The sequence below is a fragment of the Lotus japonicus genome, chromosome 1 (genome assembly GCF_012489685.1).
Source record: "Lotus japonicus ecotype B-129 chromosome 1, LjGifu_v1.2".
Lineage (NCBI taxonomy): Eukaryota > Viridiplantae > Streptophyta > Magnoliopsida > Fabales > Fabaceae > Lotus > Lotus japonicus.
Window position 1 is genome coordinate 81,873,650 of NC_080041.1, and position 25,709 is coordinate 81,899,358.

Genomic DNA, 25,709 nt, shown 5'->3' on the forward strand with positions numbered 1-25,709 from the left:
ATTTAAGTTATAGAGGATGAAGATTTGAGAGGAAAATGCATGTTCGGGAAGAAAATAAAGCTTCAGAATGAAGAAAACCGCTGAACATCTCAAAATTCCACTTAGCCCATTGGAAGCCTGGACGAAGACATCAATTTTGTCAAAAACATGCTTAGCACCTAAAATGGTCGCTAAGCACCCCAATGTGATGAAGGTAAAACCTAGCCTTGATTCCCAATTTAGTTTGGATAGAAGAGGTGCCCGAGTATTTTAATTTGGTTATGGCTGATGTAATTGATAATCCAAGATACGCACAAGGAAGGGGGGTATTTGAATTGTGCCATTCAAAAACTTTAAGATCCAAACGACTGATGATGATTAGACGATATATGGAGGTAAAAGTGACTTGAGACTTCTTCCTTGGGAAATGGATGAGTTGCAAATGTGTCAGTGACAAAGGACTTCATCTTATTTCCAAGGAAAGAGAGAAGGAGGGAAATCTTTGAGTTTGAAGGTTATAATGATTTCCCTTTGTCATTGTGCATATTTGATGGTTGCGTGAAGCAATGCACTATGACCTCTCTCTACTGTGTCGTCAGAGATCTCTTCCATGTATGAGAAGATGTTTGCTTTCTCTGACCTCAGTTTCTTCCGGTTGGCTAGCTTAAGTTGGACGATGATCCTCCTCTGCAAGTTCTCCTTCATTCCTTCTGCAGACGATCACCTTTTCTCCATAAGACAATCTTGCTCTTATGCTAGAAGGTCTTCTGATCTTCTGTTGACAACTCTTCTTTCTGATGTGTGTTGTCTTATGTAACACCCCATTTTCTGTTATTAGGTTATTTATTATTTTATTTTAATTAGTATTATGGTATATGGTAATTAAGTGATTTTGTTAGATAATTAAGTGATTATGTGATATAGATAAATAAGGTTTTAGGGTTTAGTGTGAGTAATTGAGAGTGGGGCCCATTGTATGGCTATTTAAGGGTTAGGAGTGAAATAGAAAGAAAGAAAAGAAAAAAAATAAGGATTAGAAGAGAAGCAGAACAAGAAACACGTGAAAGCAGAGAAGGAGAGGAGAAAAGAGGAGAAAACTTAGAACTGATCTACAAGAGGTATGGGTTTGAATTCATGTTTTATGGATTGGTATGATAGTGGATAATGATAGAAAGCATGATTTAGGAACCCTAGGTTGCAAAAATTCCCAAATTGAAATAGTTAGGGTTTGGCTTTTAGATGATTTTGGGGGTAGATGACAGGCTTGCATGATGCGCAGAAATTTACGTTCTCTTGTACCCTTTTTCGTGCTATGTTAATGGCCGAATTTGAAGAAGTAGTCTTCATAAAAGTTGTAGGTGTTTCTGTTACGAAACTTTTGCCACTGGTTTCACGTCATTCCGACGTCTGTAGCTCGAGTTATGTGTATTTTAGTGAGTATAGGTTAAGCTGTCCAGTTTCTTACGAACTGCGGTTAGTGTACGATTTTTCCTGATTTTTGTACTTCGAATTGTGACTTGAAAATTTATAGAGGTTTACAAAACGTGTATACGGAACCATGATAAAAATATTAGATTTTTCTGAGTATATTTGATAATTTACATCTGTTTAATAGTTCATTAGATGTGTGGTGCGCGCACATGGCGAGTTGCGCAGGAAGATGTCGCAAGATGTCGCGACATGGCGAGTTGCGTAGGGAGATGTCGTGAGATGTCGCGACATGGCGAGTTATTCAGCGACATGGCGAGTTGCGTAGGGAGATGTCGTGAGATGTCGCGACATGGCGAGTTGTGCAGTGAGATGTCGCGAGATGGCGAGCATGAGCATGTAGCGAGTTTTTGGGAAAATTTAGAGAGAAATCCAGTCTTTAGGAAATAGTTGCAGAACCTGTTATATATGAATTATATTTAATTTACATCTATTTTTAATAATCATTATATGATGTTGTTTCTGAATTGATGTTATGTTTGAGATGCTAAGTTGTTGTGATTGCAAGTTGTATAATTGATAACATGTAATATGTGTTTTGTGCAACTGGTGATGAATATGCTAAAATAATTAGGACTTGGAGATGGTCTGAATATGCATATGTTAGTTGAGTTTTGCACAATACACTACATAGTTGTCAAGAGGCAATGTTTGCTAGTTCTCGTGGAGGCTAGTGACTTGTCCCAAAACTGGAGTGGCTTTGAAGCCTAGAGCGAGGGCTTTATTGGTGGTTATCTGTCTGGAGTGGACGCGGTGATACGGCTAAGGATAACAACTTTGGTACCAAAGGCATTTGCACGGGTCTCACTTGAGTCATATGTGTTATGATGATATTTTTGGAGAGATTTGATGTGGTGGTAATTAGAGACTATTATATATGTTCTAATTGAGCTATAATTTATGGAGTATTTGCCATAACTGTGAACTTGATTAATTATGTTAAAATTACATAATTTATTATTTGTTAGTGAATGTGAGTAATTTATGTGGAGCATAGATAAGCTTTTACATTATTTATTATTATGCTTATCCATATGATATGAGTTCTCACCCTTCTGTTGGAATGATGTTCTATGCGACATCGCTCAGGTACCGAAGATAGTGGAGCTTCTCGCGAGGGTTAGTTGGAGGAGCTAGTCTTTCATTTACGGTTTAGTTAGGGGAGTCATGCTCTGTTATGTAACACCGGGAAACGTTTAGTTTTGTACCTTGATGTTAAGAGTTACCTATGAACTCTCTTTATGTTAAATTTTGGAGTTGAAATAAATCCGCTGTGCTATGCATATGATGTTGCGACATTAAAGTTGGAAAATTTATATATTTATTATGAGCATGACAGGTGTTTTGATTTATGTTTCTGGAGAATAAGTGTGACACCCTCTGTGTTATGCATTTTACTCTGATTTATGATATATTATTATGCGGGGTTTAGAGGGTGTTACATCTTATCTTCTTTTCAGCTCTGATTAGAATCTTCCCGTTGAAGAATCACACTTTGAGATATTTGCAATATCTTCTCTTGATACGATCTTCAACTTTCTTCCTAAGCTCCTTTATCATCGTAGATTCAGACGATGATATTCCTTCGTGAGCTTTGTCTTTTCCTTGTGTAGACGATCCTTGCAGATATGGTTTTTCCTTAAGAGGATCGTATGAGCAGAGGACTAATTACTTAGACTGTCCTTGTTTATCCAAAATTTCAATTCATTTGAAATCTAAGATAAACTAGTGGATCATAAGTTCTCAGCCTTTGACCGTACTTGTTTGTCTTGAAATTCAATCATATGAAGTTCCAAGATATAACAAGTAAGTCACATTTGATTTTCTCCTGAAAAATATACAACCAGGATTCATTAGATTGTATTTGGAGACTCTTGAAAATTTTTATCATTCAAAACAAGATAAACGATGAAGACGTTTGAACTTAACAATCTCCCCCTTTTTGATGATGACAATTTGAAAGAAAAAACAAAGAGAAAAGACAAGATATTGTTTTTATCTAACTCTCCCAGATTTTATTACTTATGTGCTCCCCCTCACATCATTAACTTTTCTACTACTCTATACTATTCTAACATATTGTTTTATCTGACTCTCCCCCTTTGGCATTATCAAAAAGGTAAGAACTAAACCAAGAAAACTGGAAAAGAGATAGAATGAGATGCAGAGATGCATAATAGGCGTTTGAGATAGATGACAATTTATGCAAAGAAAGAAGAAGAAAGTAAATAAGTAACCAAGAAACAGAAAAGGAGACAAAGCAGGTTAAAAATGTGCTTCTTTAAGAGGTTTTTTTTTCTTTAAGAGTTGATCAATATCAATATCAATCAATATGTATTAGAAAAGAAGAACTTCCATCAGACTGATTTAGTGACGTGTCACTCTCACGTTAATTCTTAGTGACGTGTCATTCTCATAAAAAAAATTCCACGTGTCATTCTCAGGTTAATTCTCATAAAAAATACATTTTTAAATTTTAGATTTGATTAGGATTTATTTTTGTTTATTTCTTGATTTTATCTTAATTTATTTTTGATTTGTTTTTAGAGTATTAATTAATTTTTATGACATTTTTATTTAATTTTCGAATTTTTAATTAATTCAGGATTTTATGAGTTTTTATTGTGATTTGCTAGATTTTGATAGTTTTTATCAATATTTATTTAGTACCTTTTTAAATTTTAGATTTGATTAGGATTTAGGTTTTTTATTTCATGATTTTATCTTAATTTATCTTATTATTTATTTTTAGAGTATTAATTAATTTTTGTGGTATTTTTATTGAATTTTCGGATTTTTAATTAATTCAGGATTTTATGAATTTTTATTGTGATTTGCTAGATTTTTGTAGTTTTTATCTATCTTTATTTATTTAGTTTAGATTTGTTTCTCTATTTTGTAATAGTATCTATTTAAATAGAGATAGGTTTAGATAGATTTAGTTTCTTTTTATTTCTTTGTTAGATTAATAATAAACTAAATCTTAATAGATATTCAATAGAGTCCTTATATGTATTTGGCTTCTCTGCATTTTTCGGACTTTTGGATTAAATGACATTTGTGACTTTTTCTCTTTAATTTGTAGGTTGAAGAAAGTATTCGTAATGACGAGGTTAATCCCATCGCAGAGCGGTGTGATTACCTTTAAGACTCACGATATTGTTCAGGTTGGTGCTACGATCTATGATGAAAAAACTGATGTATGAATTCTCATATTTCTGTATATTTAAATAGTTAGTGTATATTTTTTTAGAAGGAAAAAATTGTATATTGGAAAACACAAAAAGTCGTTTGAATTAATTTTTTTAATAGGTAAGTGGATTTAAATTTAAGGCATTTATAAAAAAAAGCACATGTTGACCAAAAATATGAAGAAAAATACAACAAGTTATCCAAGCCCGTAAGTAACCAAAAAAAGTTGTTCAGCCCGTGAAAAACACACCACCAGTTCACAAGCACCTTTCATAAGTTCAAAACCCTAAAGTTACATATTTCATTTAGAGTATTAATTTTATCATATTTATATTGAATTTTCAGATTTTAATTTAATTCAGGATTTTATGAGTTTTTATTGTGATTTGCTAGATTTTGGTAGTTTTTATCTATCTTTAATTAGTATCTTTTTAAATTTTAGATTTGATTAGGATTTAGGTTGCTTATTTCTTGATTTTATCTTGGGTCTTTTATTTTATTTTTGATTTATTTTGAGAGTATTAATTATTTTTATGGTGTCTTTATTGAATTTTTGGATTTTTATTTAATTCATGATTTTATAAGTTTTTATTGTGATTTGTTAGATTTTGATAGTTTGTATCTATCTTTAATTAGTACTTTTTTAAATTTTAGATTTGATTAAGATTTATGTTGTTTATTTATTGATTTTTTCTTCATTTGTCTTATTTTTATTTAATGTTAATTCCAGGAAAAGGGAGTTGATCTGGTACTGAGGGTCCACAAAGCTACCATGGACACGCAGAGATTTGATGGTTGCTAGGTGAATTTGGCAGAGTTTCTCATTAGCTGCGAACTGTGTTGTTTCTATATTGTTTCCATTTATCACCTAAGAGAAGTGTGTTTCCTTAAATTTTCAAACTCATGTAAAGATATAACAAAAAAAGAAATTAATCAGGGACTGTTAGGTTATTTAGATGTTATTATAGTAGTTACTTAGTACTATGACGAGATGAGCTATAAATAGAGGGAAATCAAATGAAAGGGACACATTATGTAGCATTATATATCTCTCATTAAATATGTCATTTATATTTGAAAGTATTGCTAAAGTATTGTATTAAACATGTCTTACGCACAAGAGAAAGTTCTTCGTGCAACGTACGGATAAAAAGTGATTGTTTGAACTCATAGGTCGAAATCTAATTTCTATGAGTTGTAAATAAAAAATCAATATGATGTCATTACTTTTTTCATAACTTTTTGAAAGTTTTAAAAGGAAATAAATATAAAGGCATGATAATTTGATGATTAAAATGTGTCGTGTGAAAATTAGAAAACATTAATACATATATAGTGTATTTTGTTATAGTATAGGGTTAAGAGTCCCCACGGGGATGAACATTTTACATGAAAATTCATGTAAAATTAACAGAAAAATAAACTTTAGTAAGATGTCACTATTTTACATTGTAACTCATATTAAACATATTCTACATAACAATATAATCTATTTTTATTTTATTTTGCTCAAATTACAGGGCAAAAACCTCCTACGGGAAATAATATTTTAGCATGGAAATGCTTTAATGTCAAACATAGTAAGAAAATAAAATTTCATATATGATTTAAGTAAATTGTTCATAGTTTTTCTAATGATTTTAAGAGTAAATATACATAAAAATTATGTGAGATTTCACGAGTTCTGTGGTATTTCATTTGTGTTGTGGAGTTGTTTTATTAAATGGTTATCTTTTTAGTTTCTTAATTCCATCAGGTAATTATGAATGTATTAAGGGGTGGAATCACATTGTGGTAATCGGGATAATCGTCACCTGTAGACACAAAATTGTTACTTAATATACTATAAAAGATAATAAACTCCCTATATATTTCGGCCTTTCTCCCTTAGAAGACAAACTTCAAGTAGACTAATCAATATATATCTCTTACACATTTTATTATTATATGCAACAAAAGTAGTACTAACAAACTACTAATAAAAAAGTCTGATATATTTCATAAATTTTGTAGGTACCCTGCAATATTGGCACTAATATGTGTTCTGACTGCTTTATTGGTGATTCCTTATATCTATGATTTGTGCTATTGTCTTCATGTTCATGAAGAGTGTGAAACGATTTTCATGTTGATATGAATCAAGCTTAGGTTATTTTACTATGTGAAAACGGAACCCACATAATCACGTTCATAAATAATTTTTTCTCTTTTTTTCACTATAGCTATTGTTTATTAGCCATCATTAAACAATCCCTTGATATGTTTTGCAGAATTTGAGATTTGGCTAAGCAATATTTTTATTAGTTATTCAATTGTACGAATTTCAATCTATTTTTTTATACATCGGAAAGATAAATTGCACCCGTTATGAACCGATCCCCGGACCTCCCCCTACCCAACTCATATGTCCGATAGCTCTTATCACTTGAGTTATCCTACGGGGATACGAATTTCAATCTATGCAACAAGAGTCTCAATTTAAGACTTTTTGTCCACTTTGCTAATCATTTCAGACTCTTCTATTTCATTTGTTGTTTATTATATTTTTAATAACCAAGGTATTGATTGATTTATCAAATACAATAAACATATTCCCCGTGTTGCATGGGTAAAAAACACTAGAGTTTATAGGTTTGGTGTACATTTATGGAGGGTGAAAGGATATTACTCCAGCAAATCAACCATTATTAATGTGATATTAATGTGATTGCAGCCATTATTAATTTTAAAATCTTATTTTTAACTATAGATATTTCTTTATGTATATGTACATGAGATTTTGTTTTATATAAAAACTATCATTGTAAAATCTTCTTTTTAAATGTAGAGATTTCTTTATGTATATGTAACGTGAGATTTTGTAAAACCCCAAGGATTTCTCTATACAGTTAACTTCTTTATTTCTCTGATAAATGAGAATCCATTTAGTAAGATGATTTACATCTAAGGCTGCTCTGAAACCTAAAAGTTGTTGTTGTTTGTATTTGCGTATAATTTTCAATTGGTATGTTTTAATTTTAAACTACTATAATGCTACCTACGTGAGATTTTATTTTATATATAAGGTACAATTATACTTTTTTTATACAATCATTATATTCTAAACTAATTGATTGATATTATTTTAATAGAAAAAATTTAATATAATTAATTTTAGTATTGTTTTCAAAATTGTGAGTGTATATTTAAATATGTATGTAACTATAATAATTTGATAGTAAGAAAAGTACTATGAATAAAAAATATTAATACATATGGACTATAAATTTATGACCTAAATTTATTAGTGCTAACAAATTAGAGTTACGAGATCTCACGGGGAGAAACATTTTACATGAAAAATGAAAATTTGTACGAGTTAAAAGAATTAAAAATTCATTTTTCTATAACTTAAGTGTATTTTTAATAATTTAAACAATATTTATATATTTATGTATTATTACATATCTAAAACACAAAAGCATTACCTTTTATGCAACACGAGTATACATCTTCACAAACAAAATTCAGTACATATGTAAAACTTAAAGCTTTTGGCTTATTAACTTATGTGTTTTTCAAAATCTTTATATTAGTTAATTCAGTGTATGCTTACAAAACACTAAAATTGAGTGTTTGAATTTGTGTTCTTTAAATATCCACATCTTTATTATGATTGTTCTTACATTCTTAGCATCTTAAATATCTTATAATCAATATATATTAGAAAAGAAGAACTTCTATCAGGCTGATTTAGTGACGTGTCGTTCTCACGTTAATTCTTAGTGACGTGTCATTCTCACGTTAATTCTCATAAAAAAATTCCTTTTGAGTCTCATATTCATGTTGAGCACCTCCCTAACACATAAGGTGACAGAAATAGCTCCACGGAGTATAATTCCTTTTGCAGAGAAAACTTCGCAATATAAACAAGAGTAACCGTGAGGCAACCAACCAAATAACATGGATGATTTAACATCAAGCAAGGTAGGTGTCCATTAGGACCTCTCTAGGATGTTTGTTCAATACTTTTTATTTGAGTATTCAGGCAAGGTGGGTGTCCATTAGGACCTCTCTAGGATGTTTGTTCAATACATTTTTATTTGAGTATGCGAGTGTCAAAATTTATAGTCTAACATGTTGATTTCTTTTTGTTTGTTGGCCTAAACTATTTATATTTTTAAAAGAAATAAAAAGGCTCGAATGTAGGATGGGGTGGTCAACTGCTGGTTGAATTCCACTGTTACTGTACTCCTCGGGAACTATCAAATATGTGAGGTATGTGGAAAGGTAGTGTGATTCATTTCACCTTGCAATTTAGATTTTTTCATAGCTTTGGTGGGATTCTTCTACAACTGAATACCTATAGGTTAGTGTTAATTTGGAATTGCCAAAACCTATTGCTAGGTTGTATTTTTTTTCTGGAATGGTGAATTTTCTTTAGAATTTTATGGTCCCTTATTTGCTTCAGCTAAATCATGAGAACATTTATTTATTTGTTTGCATATGAACTTTTTGTTGTATATTTTATTAATATTTCAAAATATTTAAAGTCAATTTAAATTAAAAATATTTATCTATTTATGATTGGCATCCCGTTTATGTTAACAATTAAAATATTGATTACATGGTCAATATGTTACCATTCAATATTTCCCTCTCTGTTCTTGCATCAGTTTTCTTTGTGCCAAAGGTTACCTTCCCACTCATAATGTACATGGTAAAAGGTTTTCTATTCCTAACCGTTTAATGCATTGGCATATTATAATGCTCTTAATATTTCTCTTACCCGTTTTTTCATTGATTATTAGAAATAAAGCCTATTGTAAGTTACCTATACTATTTGAATTTTGGTCATAAAAATGATTGAGTTACGTTGAAGTTTTCCTGCATATATTGGATGTACGTGTTTTGCAGAAAAGGGAGAGAAAAAGCAAGAGAGTAAAACACATAAGTTCTGAAGTTGACATTTCAGTGGTTCTTCTTAGTTCTGAGTCCTAATCAATTGGTTAGTAGAGTTTGTTGTATCCTAGGGAGTTATCGCATCTTGAGCGAATAGACTCTTGAGGACAGTGTAATGTGACACGCCCCAAACTATTGTGATTACATTTGTAATATTTGGTTTGATACCAATGTAATTTTATTGTGTTCTCACTGCAATATTTCCAACACTTCATATATAATTAAGTGATTGAAAAATTTATACATTTTATCATTTATGTGAAATGATTATGTTACAATATTTAATATTTAATGTGATTTTGTTTTAATATGTTACAATATTTAATGTGATTTTCAGATTTTGTTTTAATATATATATCTACCTCTTTAATATTAAATTGTTCTTTAAACCTAAATTAAAAGATTCTATCTCATTTAATCATTCATTGTTGTAATCACGTAGACTTATATCTAAAAAAAGATCTTGCCTTTTCAAAAAAAAAAGATCTTGCCCAATTTAATTCTAAGTTAAATTAGTTAAAAAAATAAAGACAAACCTGTTTTGAATGAGATCAAATTTTGAGAAAATCAGTTTTTTTATTCAAAAGGGAAGGTAAAAAAAATGAGTTCCCTAGCATATCAATGTACAAACTTTGTTTTTGTTTTGAAGAGGAAGCAGTTGGTGCAAGGAATGGACTTTTACCTCAAAGCCGTTACAGGCATCCTGGCATTGACAATCATGATGCAAATGCGGTAAATTCCTCTCTTATGAGGAAACTCTTTAATTCAGTTTTACTATTTAAACTCGCCAAAAAAAATATGTAATGTTGAGATTATAATCCATTAAAATTTAAAATATTTGCCTTAATTATCTAAGATTTAAACAAACACGCATAATTACATTCATGATTAATTGATGTATCAAATACAATATACATATTCCCCGTGCAACGCGCGGGTAAATAAACACTAGTTTAAAATATTAATCGATGTATCAAATACAATAGACAAATTCCCCGTACAACGCGCGGGTAAAAAACACTAGTATACTTAATTTAAATACTTATAGTTTTTTTGAAATCTAAATACTTATAGTTAATAACAAATAATTTTCCTCTTAAAAATTAAAATATTATAGTCAGAAAAAAAATATATTAAAACACTAATATCACAAATTTTGTTGGTTTTTTTTTTCCAAATAATTCTCATTGTTAAATAATTATAATTTAAAATTGAATGAAATCACATTTTATTTCTTATTTTAAATAAATTGATCATTATAGTGTTATAATATTTATTAAGCATGATTACCTGAAGAAAATATATTAATTAAGAAAGTAAAAGAATAAAGTACAAATCATGGTATGGAAGAATAAAGTACAAATCGAATCAATGGGTCTTCTATATTTTATAATAGCAATTATTTTATAACTCTAATTACCTTATTCTAAATATTATTAAATCACACTCCTTGATGTTGAATGTTTTAAATTGTTTCAAAAAAAAAGAATATGTTTTAATTTTTTTTAAAGAAATATTAATCACAGAAACACAGTTTCAAAATATATTGAGATGCACTTTCAAAAAAAATAATATATTGAGATGCTAAAAGAAGATTAATAAATAACAATACAAAATTTAAACCAGTTTATATGGAGTAAGCGGTAAAATTTTGGCCCCAAATTTTCTGCATAAATTCAAATCCTTAGTTTTTTTTTAACGTAAATTTAAATCCTTAGAGCATCTCCAATGTGAGTGTCTCACACTAAAAAGATTATCCTATTAGTGTCTCATACCATTGGAGAGAAATGATTCTTCCACCATGTCTAATTTGAGTGTGGTAGTGTAGAAATTTCTCTCTCATATGTCTCTCATAAATATGTTCTTATAAAATATTATTTTATTTGTTTATCATTTTATCATATAAAGTGTGTAGTTGAATGTGGGGTCTACTAGAGAAACTTTTAAGAGTTTTTTGGTTGGAGTAAAAAATTAATAAAATGGTTTAGATGATGTGACACTATGCGAATTGTAAAGAATGAAGTGTAGACACTCTAGTGAGTGTGATGGATAAAGATACTCTGAGGAAAGGGAAAAGGTCAAAAAGGTGTTGAATCAAAACAGATTATTAATTTGTCAAAAAAAAAAACAGATTATTAATAAAACCATAAAATAAGACATATTTCCGTTTCAAAAACCCATCCAATCCTCTAAATTAGGTAATAGATATGATAGGATACTCGTTACAAAATTCAAATAAAAGATTTCACTTCAAAATCTATCAATTCAATCGGTTATTAAAAAATAATAAAATTGGATAATTTTTCACTTCAAAATCTATTAATTCAATTCCAGAATTTTTTTTTGAAAGTAGTTCCAGAATAAATCTAATGTCTATCACGTTCAAAATAAAAACTCTAATGTCTATAAATTAGGTAATTTATAACTTCGTCAAGAAAAAAGTACTCTCTCCTCTCCGTTCCTATTTATCTGTCCAAGAGAAGATTCACACAAATTAAGGAAAGCAATTAATTGTGTTGATTTTCATAAAAGTATTACTCCCTCCGTTCCTCATCTTTTGTTATTTTAGCTTTTGGTCAAAATTTCAAAACTTTTATTGTTTTACAAACCCAATGCATTTTTTCTCAATTTATTTCATGTATACCCTCATTTAATATTATACCTCTCACCTATCACCTTTTATTTTCACCAATTAAAACCATAACAAGTTTTTTAACCAATAACTATCATTCTCTCTCTTCATTCTAACTCAACATTAAGTAAGGGTGTTTATGTCAACAAATATATCTATAATTACACTCTTAAACAATGTGCATAACCTTAAACAACAAAAGATCAGGAACGGAGGGAGTATTTGTTTTCTTATATCATCCTTTAGAATGCATTTTATATTTTTTCATTTATTGTTTCTTTAAGGGCATTTCTTGGAAAAATATCAATTAATGCTCTCTTGAAACTCTAAATGGACAGATAAATATGAACAAATTTTTTTCTTTAAAGTTGACAGTTAATAAGGAACTGAGGGAGTAATATATAACTGATTGATAGGATACTAGTTTAATTCAAATAAAAGATTTCAGTCATGGGGCTGCCTATATAACTAAAGTATTAAATGTATTTGTTATCCCTCTCTCATTCTAATTGTCAAATCCTAATAATGGCCTCAATCGTTAACAATGGTTTGCAGCTACGATTACATTCCCGGGATCAAGGTTTCAAAGGTCATCACAATCTTCCACGAGTTTTCAAACCATCAAGAATTTCCATCCCGTCGCAACACCAATCAAAGGTTTGCAGAGCCATGGTTAACAAAGGTTTGCAGCTAGGAGGATTACATACCCAAAATCAAGGTTTAAGAGGTTTTCACAATTTTCCATCACAACTACTTGATGAAACCTTAACAAGCAATCAAACCGACGCTGCTCTCAACATCACAAAAAAACTATTATTGGAAGAAGAATTTAAGAACAAGAACGTGTTGTTTTCGCCATTGTCACTCCATGTCGTGCTTAGCACGCTCGCAGCGGGTTCAGACGGCCCCACGCTCAATGAGTTTCTCACCTTCCTCTGAGCCAAATCCACTGACCACCTCAACTCGTTCGCCTCTAAGGTCGCCTCCGTCGTACTTCGCAATGCTGCTCCCGGCGGTGGCCCTCACCTCTGTTTCAGTAATGGTGTGAGGGTCGAACAATCCCTTCCTCTTGTCCCTTCCTACAAACAACTGGTGGCTACTGATTACAAGGCCACTTTTGCCTCTGTTGATTTCAAGAACAAGGTCAGCAAATGCATTTTCTATTTTGGAGCTTCATAACCTAATTTTCCAACTGCCTTATAATTTTTATTTTGCATTCATACTGCTTCCTAATTTGATCAATATCCATGAACATAGTCACACACTCCCAATTTTTAATCAAGCATGTATATGTGTTAAATTGATAAACTGTAAACGATATGTATGTCAAACAAGTGCAGAAATTCCTTGTCACAATATCCGCCTTTATTTATTTGCATAACTGATTATGATGATGGTTTCAAAGGCTCATGCAGTGGTCAATGAAGTTAATTTATGGGCCGAAGAAAAGACAAAAAGTCTTATCAAGAACATTCTTGATCCGATGGATGTTGATAACTTAACTAGGCTCATCCTTGCAAATGCTCCGTACTTCAAAGGTGCATGGGAAGAGCCGTTCGCTGCATCAAGGACGAGAGACCTTGATTTTCACCTTCTTAATGACACCTTAGTCAAGCTAGGCTCCCTTTCATGACCAGCAAGGAGGACCAAGTTATTGGTGTTTTTGATGGTTTCAAAGTGCTTAGACTCCCTTATGAGCAAGGTAATGGTGATCATCAATTCTCTATGTACATTTTCCTTCCAGATGCAAATGATGGACTATCAGCTCTCATTGAGCAAGTGGCTTATGAATCTGAGTTCGTGGAATGCCATCTCCCTTACCCTTACCGAGTAGTGAAAGTAGGTGACCTCTGGATTTCAAAATTTAAGATTTCTTCCCGACTTATCATTTCTGATGTGGTGAAGGGGATGGGATTGGTTTTGCCATTCTCCAAAGATTTTGCAGGTTTTACCAAAATTGTGGCTCCTCTGGATGAGCCTCCCCTATGCATTTCCAAAATAGTACAAAAGTCTTTTATTGAAGTGAATGAAGAAGGCACTGAAGCTGCAGCCGTGACTGTACTGGCTAAGGAGTCTATGGGTATGTGTAGTGCTTATTCAAAACTTATAGATTTTGAAGCCGATCATCCTTTTTCTTCTTGATTAGAGAAGATATTACTAGAACAATCCTCTTTACTGGACAGGTGCTACATCCTCTTCAAGATTTCGTAGAATAACAGATAGTGATATGAATACTCTTTCGTGATTTTGTTATTCATTTTTATTGGTTACAATATTTTGATAGGACTTTAGTTACTTTGAATATGATCAAAGTAAGACATCTATCTATCTATCTTGATCTATTTTTTGAATAATGGAGAAGTTTTTGCTATTGGAGGGTAAAACCGTACTTATACAAATCATTATCCATTGTTGAATGTTTTGAAATGAGTATTTTTGTAATTGTGTTATTTATTGAATAGAAACTCAATCATCGTCGTCCATTAGTTTTAATCTTCACCATTCATTCTTTTGTGCTCATTCATCGCCGTCCATTCGCGGACTGATTCTACGGTGCGCCACCACCGCTCTATTTCTCAATTTCATCTATGCGGAGATTTTGTTTTCAGTGAGTGCATCAGATCATCATTATATATAGGTTTTCCTTAAACATACAATTATTTACATGCTTCATTTTCTCTAATCATTGTTTCTACTTTCACCAAAGAATGTTATGTTCTACAATTTTTATTTTTATTACACTCCATGATGCGGTGTTTCCCCAAATTTCTCTCCCTAGGTCTTAGTCTCTTGAGAATTTCCATAACGACTCGAATCCGGATCCTCTTCTGCAGCGTACCCCCTACAGCTCCATCCAGTATTTTGAACTGTTTGATGCATCCTACGGTAATAATGAAAACTGCCGCATGTACCTTTGCTGTAGCAGTGAGAAACAAAACAATCAAAGTCAAATCATATCAAGCATGATGCAAGTCATGTCCGCATGTGCCTGTTTTATTTATTATTTATTCTTTATTTTTTAGTTTTTAACGTTATCTACTACTTCTTATTCGTCAGTCCCATTTTTACTGTAGCTAAAAGACAACCAATTGGGTTGCGACATGTGTCCAATTTTGCTGACCTTGCCTTTTATTTTATTTTTCCCACCGGACAATGCAAACGTCGACGTTTTCCTATGTTCACTGTTTCTCCCCATCTCTCATCAACGCTAGCTTTCTTTCGCGTGTTCCTCTCCCTTTCTACCTACTCCACCGTACCATTCATCACCTTCTGATTTCGTGATTTCTCTTCAACAACCTCCCTTTTCTGCACATCAATTTGAAACCCTAGCTTTGATTTCGTGTTATCGTTCCTCTTTCCACCCACTTCTCACCCATCCATCAATAGAGTCTTTTCCCACTGATCTGATGAGGTTTTACTTTCGGCCGCCGGTTGATGTTTGGCTGACGATTTCGCTGCCACCGTGTATGGGCGAACTATTCACGTATTGACATCTCAAATGCTCAACTGTTCATTCGACATCAGTTCCCCAACTATTAGGGTTGAATGCATCAGCTAGGTTGATTCTTTTATCAAATGGTCAATATCAATCCAAATCCTCATTAATTTTGTTCATTGGGTTGAATATATTTCGTACTACTCCAACTTTTTATCTCTGTTGTTGATTTTTGTTATTGAAATCTCATGATTTTTTTAAACATTCATATATGATGATTACCTTCAACTCATTGAGGCAGTGTAGTTTCAAGGCTATAAATACCCCATGTTGTGAACTCCCATCCACACCATTCCCATATTCCAATCCTTCCGCTTGAAACCCCCACCTCTATTTCATCTCATTTCACTGATCTGTTTGAACTCTTTTATTTTAGATGAGCTTGAAACCATGGTAGAGAAGCATGGAAGATCAGAGAAGGGTTATTAGGAAGTGGGAGATGTCACCTACTACTAAACCTTCTAAACCAGATGTTTTGCAACTTGTCTTGATTGATGCTGAGGTAATTTTCTCTTTTTATTTGTTTTTAACTGGTTGAAAGGCTTAAATGGAATGTTGGAATTTTACAATGTTGATGAGCTTGAAACCATGGCTATTGCTGAACATTTTATGGCAACAGATTTTGAATGGGATCCAATTGGAAGGTATATTAGTACTGGTATAGCAAATAAAGGAAGAATTTTGTGGCTTAATCTTGTGTAAAATCAATCTAAAATGGCATTTTCCTTAGAAGTGTTGGATTTTTGTTACCTTTTTTTTACAATGGATTTTTGTTACTTATGAATACTGAATCTTGACTTATTATTCATGACAAATCTATTTTGGTTACCCTTTTTATACTGTAGGTATGCTGCTGTGACTTCAGTTCATGAAATGGAAAATTGTTTCAATCTAAAGAGGACCTTTCCGGCGCAGGAGCAACAAAAAGGCCTACTTCCTGTGTTTTGCTGCTGACCAAGCCTGAAAATAGTGAAATGGAACAAGGGGAACAAGAGAAACTAAAGTCAGATTATGATCAAGTTGTGTCAGATGTTACTGAGATTACAACTTCACTTTTTTGAAACAATCACAAATGTATCTGTACTGTTGGCTCCAGTTTGTATTTTTGAGTCTTTGCTGTTTTCCTTTCTGTTTTTGTTTTCTCTTGTGCTAGACTTTAATCTCACTTGGGAAAGATTGTTCCCAAGATTCTCTTTTTATGAATTCATGATCTTTTCTTCTAAAAAGAAACATTGTATGTGTTTGGTGCATTGCTTTTTAGTTAAAAAAATTCTTATTCCTTTAGGATAATTTAATATACCTATGTTTCTTTTCTCTATACATCAGATTTTTACACTGTTCTGGTTTTCATTGAGTGCTTCAGATTATGAAAATTACTATGATCTTATTTTTTTACACTAATAAATTAATTGCCTTTTTTTAGTTTCGGTTCATAAGGATTGATTTTAGCATGCCTACTAAAAGAAAACATTGGTAATTTCATGAATTCTTGCTTTCTATAGACATGATTATGCAGTACAAGCATCTTTTGATATTTTGGAATGGTAACTGAGCCTGTATTGAAATTGCAGAGGCATTTGTTCAAACACTGTTGCAGGCCCATTCTTCACTGCTAATGTACCATCAAGTGTTAAAGTTCTACTATCACCATTAACAGGTGATTTTCTCATCAATCTACATGTTATTCCACGTTTTGAAGAGCTTATTTAAACTTATCTTATGACATAAACACTAATGCAAGTGTTTGAGTGAACTTATGAAAATTATGATCTACCAATAAATTGTTTCGAACTTATTTTCATAAGCTGCTTAGATTAGCTTATGAATTGACACTTACATATGCGTTTTTTGCTTTCTTGCTTTCTCAGTAGACATTAAGCTCAATTTTAGTTGTTACTGGCTTTTCTTTGTGCATTTTTTTCTGCTGCAATGGATTACTGGCTTGGCATGGTAGGAGTAGATGGGGTTTGAAGCAATTCTGGCTGGGTTGTGTGTGTTTGGCCAACCTGTATGCGTTTTTTCAAGTTTTAATTGTACCACCGTGTTTCCCCTGTTTTTGTTGTTCTGTTTCTGATTTGTTACTCTCCCCCTGGCTTTCTTTTCTTTCCTTTGATTCTGTAGCTGTACTTTACTTGCACTTCTTGTGCATTATTTAATATAAATTTGGCAAGACAGAGTTTGGAATTGTGATTTTATCTATGCTGTTGTGTATTTAACAGAATGTTTTGCCTCTATCTGTGTCATTGGTCTCATTGTTATCAGTTCTAAGTAAATTAGAAGTAGATACCAAATGTCTACAATTTTGATAAAATAATTATACACTAATTCAAACACTAACCTATTGCTCAAAGAGTGAAAAAACGATATACCATTAACTTGAGGATATTCAAGAACAGTTTAGACACTTGCATTTTAACAAGTTAAGACTACCAAATCAAATACCCATAGAAACAGATGCATTTTTTAACTAGGGTCCATAATCCTTTATTAACCCATGGTTAAAAAGCTACATTTTCTGCTTTTGTCTTACTCCTATTATATATTGTCAAACAAAATAAAATTGTTGCATAAATGGGATTTATTGCTATCTGGGATAATTTCTTAACATATTTAGTGGAAATGGTGCTTCGTTTTTCACTGTTTGTGTAAATTAGAATTGTTCACTTTTATTTTTAAAGATAACTGATGTGTTATTCAGTATTTACTTTGTTTTTAAAGATAAGTGGTTCTTTAGTCAATTTTGGTGGAGTTATACTTGGGAATTTCAATGACTATGATAGACCCTGTGGTACTGAGGTTTGTGTAAGGAATGGTACAAAAAATCGTGGTGCATAATAGACTGCTTACATGGTTGTGGGAATTAGGTGAGAAGGAAAATTCGGTTAGGTTGAGTGGGGACAATTGTGAAGAGAATGGAGGGCAGAAGGTAGGCGAACATTGGGTGAGGAATTGGGCCTTAAGGAGTGTGGAAGCATACCCTCAAAATTATGTGGAGTTTCCATAATGTGTTTTCTGTTTGTTAGTATAAGATATTTTCCAGTGGTTCTGATATCTGCTACCATTAACTGTTAGTATAATCTTCTCATTATAATTGCTATCTAAGCGATTCTTTAAAGAATGACTTAATATACACTTATCATTTTGATAACCGGTAATGGGTTGTTTCTTTTATGTTCCATCAATTATGGTGTAACAAGAGTAAGGCAATCCTCACTTTAGTCGTGGTAATATTTTGATTTGGATTAATTTCCTATTATGGAACAAGGAACTGAAAGTACATGTTAATTGGGTTGAGAAGCGAAGTCATCTAAGTGGGGTTAATGAGTATGTTATTTTGCACTAGAGAAGCCAAAGTGTTCTCATGGCCTTCTCCAGTTTTTAATTTGTTTCTGAAAGCTTTCAGTTTCTCCCATTTGCTCAAGTCCATTTTTTTTGTTGCTTCCAACATTGGTCCACTCCATTTGTCTCTTTTAGACCTGTGAAAGACTTTCTCTGCTAAGTGGGTTGGTCACATAAAGGTAAGTTCATATCAACCTGTAATTAATTTACTGCTATGACCCTATTTTGGACATATTCACTTACTCTACTTATGGCTTTCGTTTCTGTTTCCATTCCACTGCCCAAACTCTTTATTTTCCATGTGTTAAAATCGGAACCATGTATTAGACTATTCCTCTTCTTATTAACGATGTGTTTATTTTTTCTGTAGATGAGCCCTATGTTTCATCAGGTGCTGATTCTTTATATTCACATGGGATTCTAGATGGTGAAATCTGCACAATAAGAGATTTTTAAACCGATGAATCAGTCAAAATCTATATTAACCTTTTCTGCTCATCTTCAATGTTTAAAGTTTCATTCTTAATGGTTTTTTTTTTTTATTTTCTCTAGCATTCACCATTGCAGAAGATGCATTTGCCTTGCTCCTTTATGCTATGGAGTATCTATTTCGACTTTCATTATCTATTTATGGTTTCCAATTTAAATGGGGTTGGCCAAAAGTATGTTTTACGGTTTTCATTATTTGTTTAAGATTGAGAATACATATGGGCAACAAAGTAAAATACTGGATGCCAAGAAGGTTGTTGTTGGGAAGAAGTCACCAAGTGGGTTCGGACAGTTTGCTAATTCTGCATGCTTTTAAAAAGATCATGGAAGTCTATTTTGGTAACAAAGATGATGGGCTGGTCAAGTATGATGGTGTCTTGCATGGCTTAGAGGTTTAAAAATTCCTCACGGGATTTTCTGTAGATTTCTTTATTACCTTTTCTTTTTACTCAAATATAAATGAGAATTGTACATTTGTACATATCTGGTCATCAATGAGATTATTTTATCAATTCTTTGAAATCTCTTCCCTTTGCACCTCTTTATCCCCCTATCATGTTAATAATTTTACTTCTTTGACCACTTATCAGTTGGAGTGGTAAAACTAATGAAAGCGAGTGTGCTGTACTAATATTACAGAGGTGTATTATAACTCATGAAAGAAGAACCTGAAGCCTAATATTATAGAGATGTATTCAGATTTCAGCACAAGAAACGATCTATCTTACTTGGACCCGTTTCAAAAAAAGTATAACACAATTTACTCAATTTTTGTAAGATAGCTAACTCATTTTTGTGTGTTTCTAATTCTATACACCTATTTTTCTTCAACATAACTTACTTTGTGTTTCTTACTATGATGTTTATTTATCAAGTGACTTGCCAAGGATCATTCGTACAAATTTACAATTAATCATTGCTCTGCTTTCTTTATTATCTATTAATTACATTTCATTTAATTTATTCATATGCCATCAATTCAATCAATCAATTTTTTTGATACAAGAGAAAGACACCTCAATCAAACTCTTAGATAAAAAAAAATGTACGCAATTTATTATCTATCAATTTTTAATTATTTTTAATGTTTTGTACCAAAAAAAAATATTTTTTTATGTTTATTTTATTTAAAATTATATATTGTCCCCGAACGATAGCTCAATTAGTAATAGTTAGGAGACATATGAGTTGGTGAAGGAGGTCCAGGCATCAATCCCTGGAGATGCAATTTATCTTTCTGATATAAAAAAAATTATATATTGATTATATTTTATAAAAATACATTTCAAATTTTAGCCAAGGTTATCTACCGATTGAATTTCCATATTTTAATATTTAGATGTTTTACATTTAAATATATTAAATTAGATTTTATTTGTAAATTAAGTTCTTTGACATAGCTAAATCTTTAAATCGGATTGATATAGAAAATATAATTGAAATTTATCAATATTTAAACAATAATAGGAAAACATATGTCACATATGGTTCAAAATTTAACATGATTCATATTCATACTAGATTTCCGACGATGAAACATATTTTAAGATAAAATTCTTTTGTTTTTATACTTTAACATAATTTTGTATATTTTTGTAATAGAGAAAAATGCATTCAGCACCCTGAACTTTATGCCTTCTACAAATAGGCACTATATTGAACTTTTATTTGGTTCTAATCAATCCTCAATTTTTTTACTATTGTTATTGTAGATCCTTATATTCATAAATAAAAAGAGTTTAATAATTTTAATCACAATGAATTGTGAAAATATATATATATATATATATATATATATATATATATGGGAATGCTAACTTACTCCCACTTAATTTTATGAAAGAATAAATTAACATCCAACACCTTTTCTTTTGGACTAAAAAACTAACTCATTTATTTTCACATCAACAAAGCTTTTTGGGTATAAAAGTAATTTGCATTTTTATATTTTTAAATCTGAAAAAAAAAAACACAATCTCTCTCCTGAATCCCAATTCCAATTCCCAACCAACACTTCTGCTTCTCTCTATTCTGCTCTTGGACGTTTTCAGTCTTCCACCATTATTATTCTCGGCCCAGCTTCTTCCTCCATTTTCAGTCTTCCACCATGCTTCTATAAATTGTTCATTCTTTTTAAATCAGTATCACCTTTGACTCTTTAATTTACTATTTAATGATGGTTCCAATTTGGTGTTTTTGCGAGGAGTATGAACGAGAATTATTTGGAAAAAAAGCCATGGAAAATTGCAGAGAACAATTAGGTGAGAAAGGACACAATTAAAAGATGATTAGATGGAAAAGGAATCCAGAAAAATTACAGTTGTGCGGTGAACTAGAAGAAATTTTGTTATGAAAAAGAAAAGAACCAAGAAAAAGAATGTTAATCGACCGAGTGGGAAGGAAAGTGGGGGGGAGAGAGGAGAGAGAAGAGAGAGAAGTTACTCAAGTTAGGATTTAAGAATAAATAAAAAATTGGAAATTACATGAGTACCCATAATTTAATTGCCATGAAGGAAAGAGAGTGATGGTTTTTTAGTCCAAAAGAAAATGTGTTGGATGCTAACTTACTCCTTCATAAAATCAAGTGAGAGTAAGTTAGTTTTCCCCATATATATATATATATATGTGTATATATGCCAAGGCTAATGTGATTTTATGCATTTTTTTTCTTGAGGAAGTACAAAATCTGTCTATTAAAATAGCTACAAAAGTTTAATGGTTAATTGAGATAAAATAAAAGTTTATGGTGTCAATTTTGTAAAAGCCATCTTTTGCCATATAAATGGTACCTAACTAAAATGATACTATTCTTTATTCTTCCATATTAATCACTTTCAACGAATTTGATTTTGTGAATGTGTCATATTAATCAATTTGATAAATAAATTTATGGATTTACTGACATTGTTAAAACTAATTATTTGACTATCTTAATAAGCTTTAGACCGTGCAAATTGTTTTCCAGACTATTCTCATAAGTTCTTATATTTCATTGCACTTATTACTTAAAATATTTTTTTTTTCAAGGTTAGTTGTAGTGTTAACAGTTATTCGACACTAGGGTTGGGGTTACATGAATGGTGAAGGGTTCAGTGTTTGAATCTATAGGAGGCACTAATTTTTCCACTTTGATGTTAACCATAAAAAATGTTATTCTTCGTTTTTCTTCAAAATCATAAATTAATATTTATTCAAAATTTTAAGTTGAACGTTTCTTTTGAAAAAAAGAAGTTGTTTTCTAGACTATCCTCACAAGCTTTTATATTTCATTGCACTTATGACTTAAAATATATTTTTTTTTCGCGAGGGTTAGATGTAGTGTTAACAGTTATTCGACACTACGGTTGGGGTTATATGAATGGTGAAGGGTTCAGTGTTAGAATTTATAGGAGGCAGTAATTTTTCACTTTGATGTTAACGATAAAAAAAATTTATTCTTCATTTTTCTTGAAAATCATAAATTAATATTTATTCAAAAATTTAAGTTTAAAAAAAGAATTTGTTTTCTAGACTATCCTCACAAAGCAATATGAAAAAACTTTGGATATTATTGATTCAATTAAATAATATGTTTTTTCATTATTTTTCGGAGATGAAAAAACCTATCTTAACTTTGATTCAGTATAGAAGGTCAATGAGGATGTTGAAATTAAAGCTGATTGGTTAACCACATAATTTATGAACGGTATTAGATGTTCTGGTAACCCTGATCACAAGTTGGTTTTTAAGAAAGGTGCACCTGTTATGCTCATGTGAAATTTGGACATTTCTACTGATTTATGTAATGGTACAAGACTTATTGTTGACTACATTGGTAAATGTAATTGGTGCTAATGTTCTTTCTAGCACACATAATGGCAAGATGGTATACATTTCTAGGATGAATTTGATGCCATCTGATGAAAGCATGCCAGTTAAGTTTCAAAGGAGACAATTTCCTTTGATTGCATCTTTTGCGTTGACTATAAACAAAAGTCAGGGGCAATCATTATCTCATGTTGGTGTCTATCTACCAAAGCCATTTTTTTCGATGGTCTAAAGATATTGATTTATAATAAAGACACTAGCCAACAACATGTTACCAAGAAATTGTCTTCAAGGAAGTTTTCAAAATATTTACAACAATTAGTTTGTGGCTACTAATTCAGTTAACCACCATTTTATCTTTTACATGTAAGATTGTGCCGGAGATCACACCCACAAACTTCATACTAACCGTAAAGGGCAAACCAAACTTAATATTGTATAGTTATCCAATTAATGTCTATAAGTAAAACGTAACATTGAATCATAAAAGGAAGATAATAGCAACATATAAGTTTTTCACTAATTAAAATTAGACGTCTTAGAAAATATATCATTGTGTTATTCCATATAAATCAAATACTCAATTATCATAATTAACAATTGATTTGGTAAAAAATTACCCGTGCATCGCACGGGCAAACGGGTTATATCCTAGTATAGTATAATTGTGATTGAAGTTTCATAAAAAATTAAAGGCTTAATTGCACTTTTGGTCCCCCACTTATATCAATCGTGCGATTTTGGTCCTTAACAAAAAAAATTAGCACTTTTCATCTTCCACGTTTACTGCCGTTTGCACTTTTGATTTTTCGTCCAATTCCGTTTAAGATTTAACAGTTTCTGGATTTTCCAGAAATATTTATCCACTTCTTCAAACATTCTTCCATAACTATTATCTTTATCATGTGCTTCATCTTCAAAACTGAAAAATCCAGAACCAGCCCCTTTCAACCTCAACAATTCCACCTTCATCTTCATTATCAAAACAAAAAATAAAGGGAAAGAAAGACCAAAATCCAAAAAACTCTAACCCAAAAATCACTTGAAAGATCCATATCGTTTCTTACCCTCTCACGTTTAATTTTAAAAAGAAAGATAGTGCCCACTGTGTGTGAAGGGAAAAGCTCATATTCTTGAAAAACTAACACACCATCATTATCTTATTCTTTTCTCCAATCTCTCTGGAACCCCTCCCTCACTTTCTTACCCAAAAGTTGCTCGCCACTCATTTTATGCCTCTAAATCCCAATTAATCTGAATTGAACCCAGCATCCATCATCAACAACACACACGTCCTTCATCCTTACACTCATTTTCCCTTGAATTGTGATGCTCAATTTTCGTATTCCAATTTCTTGAATAAATCCATTTTCTTCCCTTCCATCGATAATCAACATCCTATCCTAGTATTACAAGATCCCAGAAAATAAATCCCCCAAACCCAAATCAACAACAAAAACCCAGATCGAGATCCATCACCAATGGGAAAAATTCCGACGGAGGAGCAGCCACCGTAGCACCAAGCTTCGCGATCTCCACGTCGTCACTGAGAACTCCCCGCCACGAAGCTCCGTCTAATCATGATTTGTTCAAAGGGGAGAAGGAGTCACTCTCACTCGTATATCCCTCTTGTTACTGCTTCTTTCTCAGATCCCTCTCACCCCCACTCGTTTCTTCTTCCTCTTCACATTCCCTGCACAAGTCACTGTCTTTCCTCTTCCCCTCTCTGTTTCTCTTGCTAATCTTTCCATTCTGAAATTTTGTGTGATTTTGTTGAGCAATTTGTGAGAATTTGACATTGTTCTTTCTGGGTTTTATAAAACCCTATGTTTTCGGATCTACAATTCTCTCTGTGATTTGTGATTTGAAAAGTTATATTGAGGGTTATAGTGATTTTTTGTGAGTTTTCATCTAAAGAACGTGATGAAGATGTGTTACAGTGTTTCTGAGTGATTGTTTGTTTTTTCTTTTCTGTAAAGTGTTAGATGATGAATGAGTTTGAGGAGATGAGTTTTTTATTTTCTTAATTTTTCTGGGTTTTAGGTTGAAGATGATGATGAAGATGTTAGAAGATGAAGCCAGTTCTGGGTTTTTAATTTTTTAACTTTTTTTTTTTCCAAAAAACCGTTAGATTTCTAACAGAAAGATAACGGAAAACCAAAAATGCAAACGACAGTTAACGTGGAGGACGAAAAGTGCTAATTTTTTTTGTTAAGGACCAAAATCGCACAATTGGTATAAGTTGGGGACCAAAAGTGTAGTTAAGCCAAAATTAAATCTTATACTAGCTATTGAATTAGCTAAATCTAAAATTATAAAATGAGATACAAGAATGATTAACATTAA

At 31.6% G+C, this 25,709-nt stretch overlaps 1 long non-coding RNA gene and 2 pseudogenes across 3 annotated transcripts; all 3 read left to right on the plus strand.

Annotated features, from left to right (window-relative positions):
* The first annotated feature begins 12,650 nt into the window (after positions 1 to 12,650).
* LOC130732117 (serpin-ZX-like) lies at positions 12,651 to 13,488 on the plus strand (annotated as a pseudogene).
* Positions 13,489 to 13,625: 137 nt separating this feature from the next.
* LOC130748118 (serpin-ZXA-like) lies at positions 13,626 to 14,560 on the plus strand (annotated as a pseudogene).
* An 801-nt stretch (positions 14,561 to 15,361) lies between these two features.
* LOC130720592 (uncharacterized) lies at positions 15,362 to 20,078 on the plus strand. Of its 3 annotated transcripts, XR_009013187.1 has the most exons (4): positions 15,362 to 15,811; positions 16,105 to 16,230; positions 16,574 to 17,201; positions 17,300 to 20,078. It is a non-coding gene; the product is annotated as an uncharacterized LOC130720592 (long non-coding RNA). The 3 variants fall into 3 exon arrangements; XR_009013186.1 differs by having other exon boundaries at positions 15,365 to 15,791; positions 16,574 to 20,078; XR_009013184.1 differs by having other exon boundaries at positions 15,367 to 15,811; positions 16,574 to 20,078.
* The last annotated feature ends 5,631 nt before the right edge of the window (positions 20,079 to 25,709 follow it).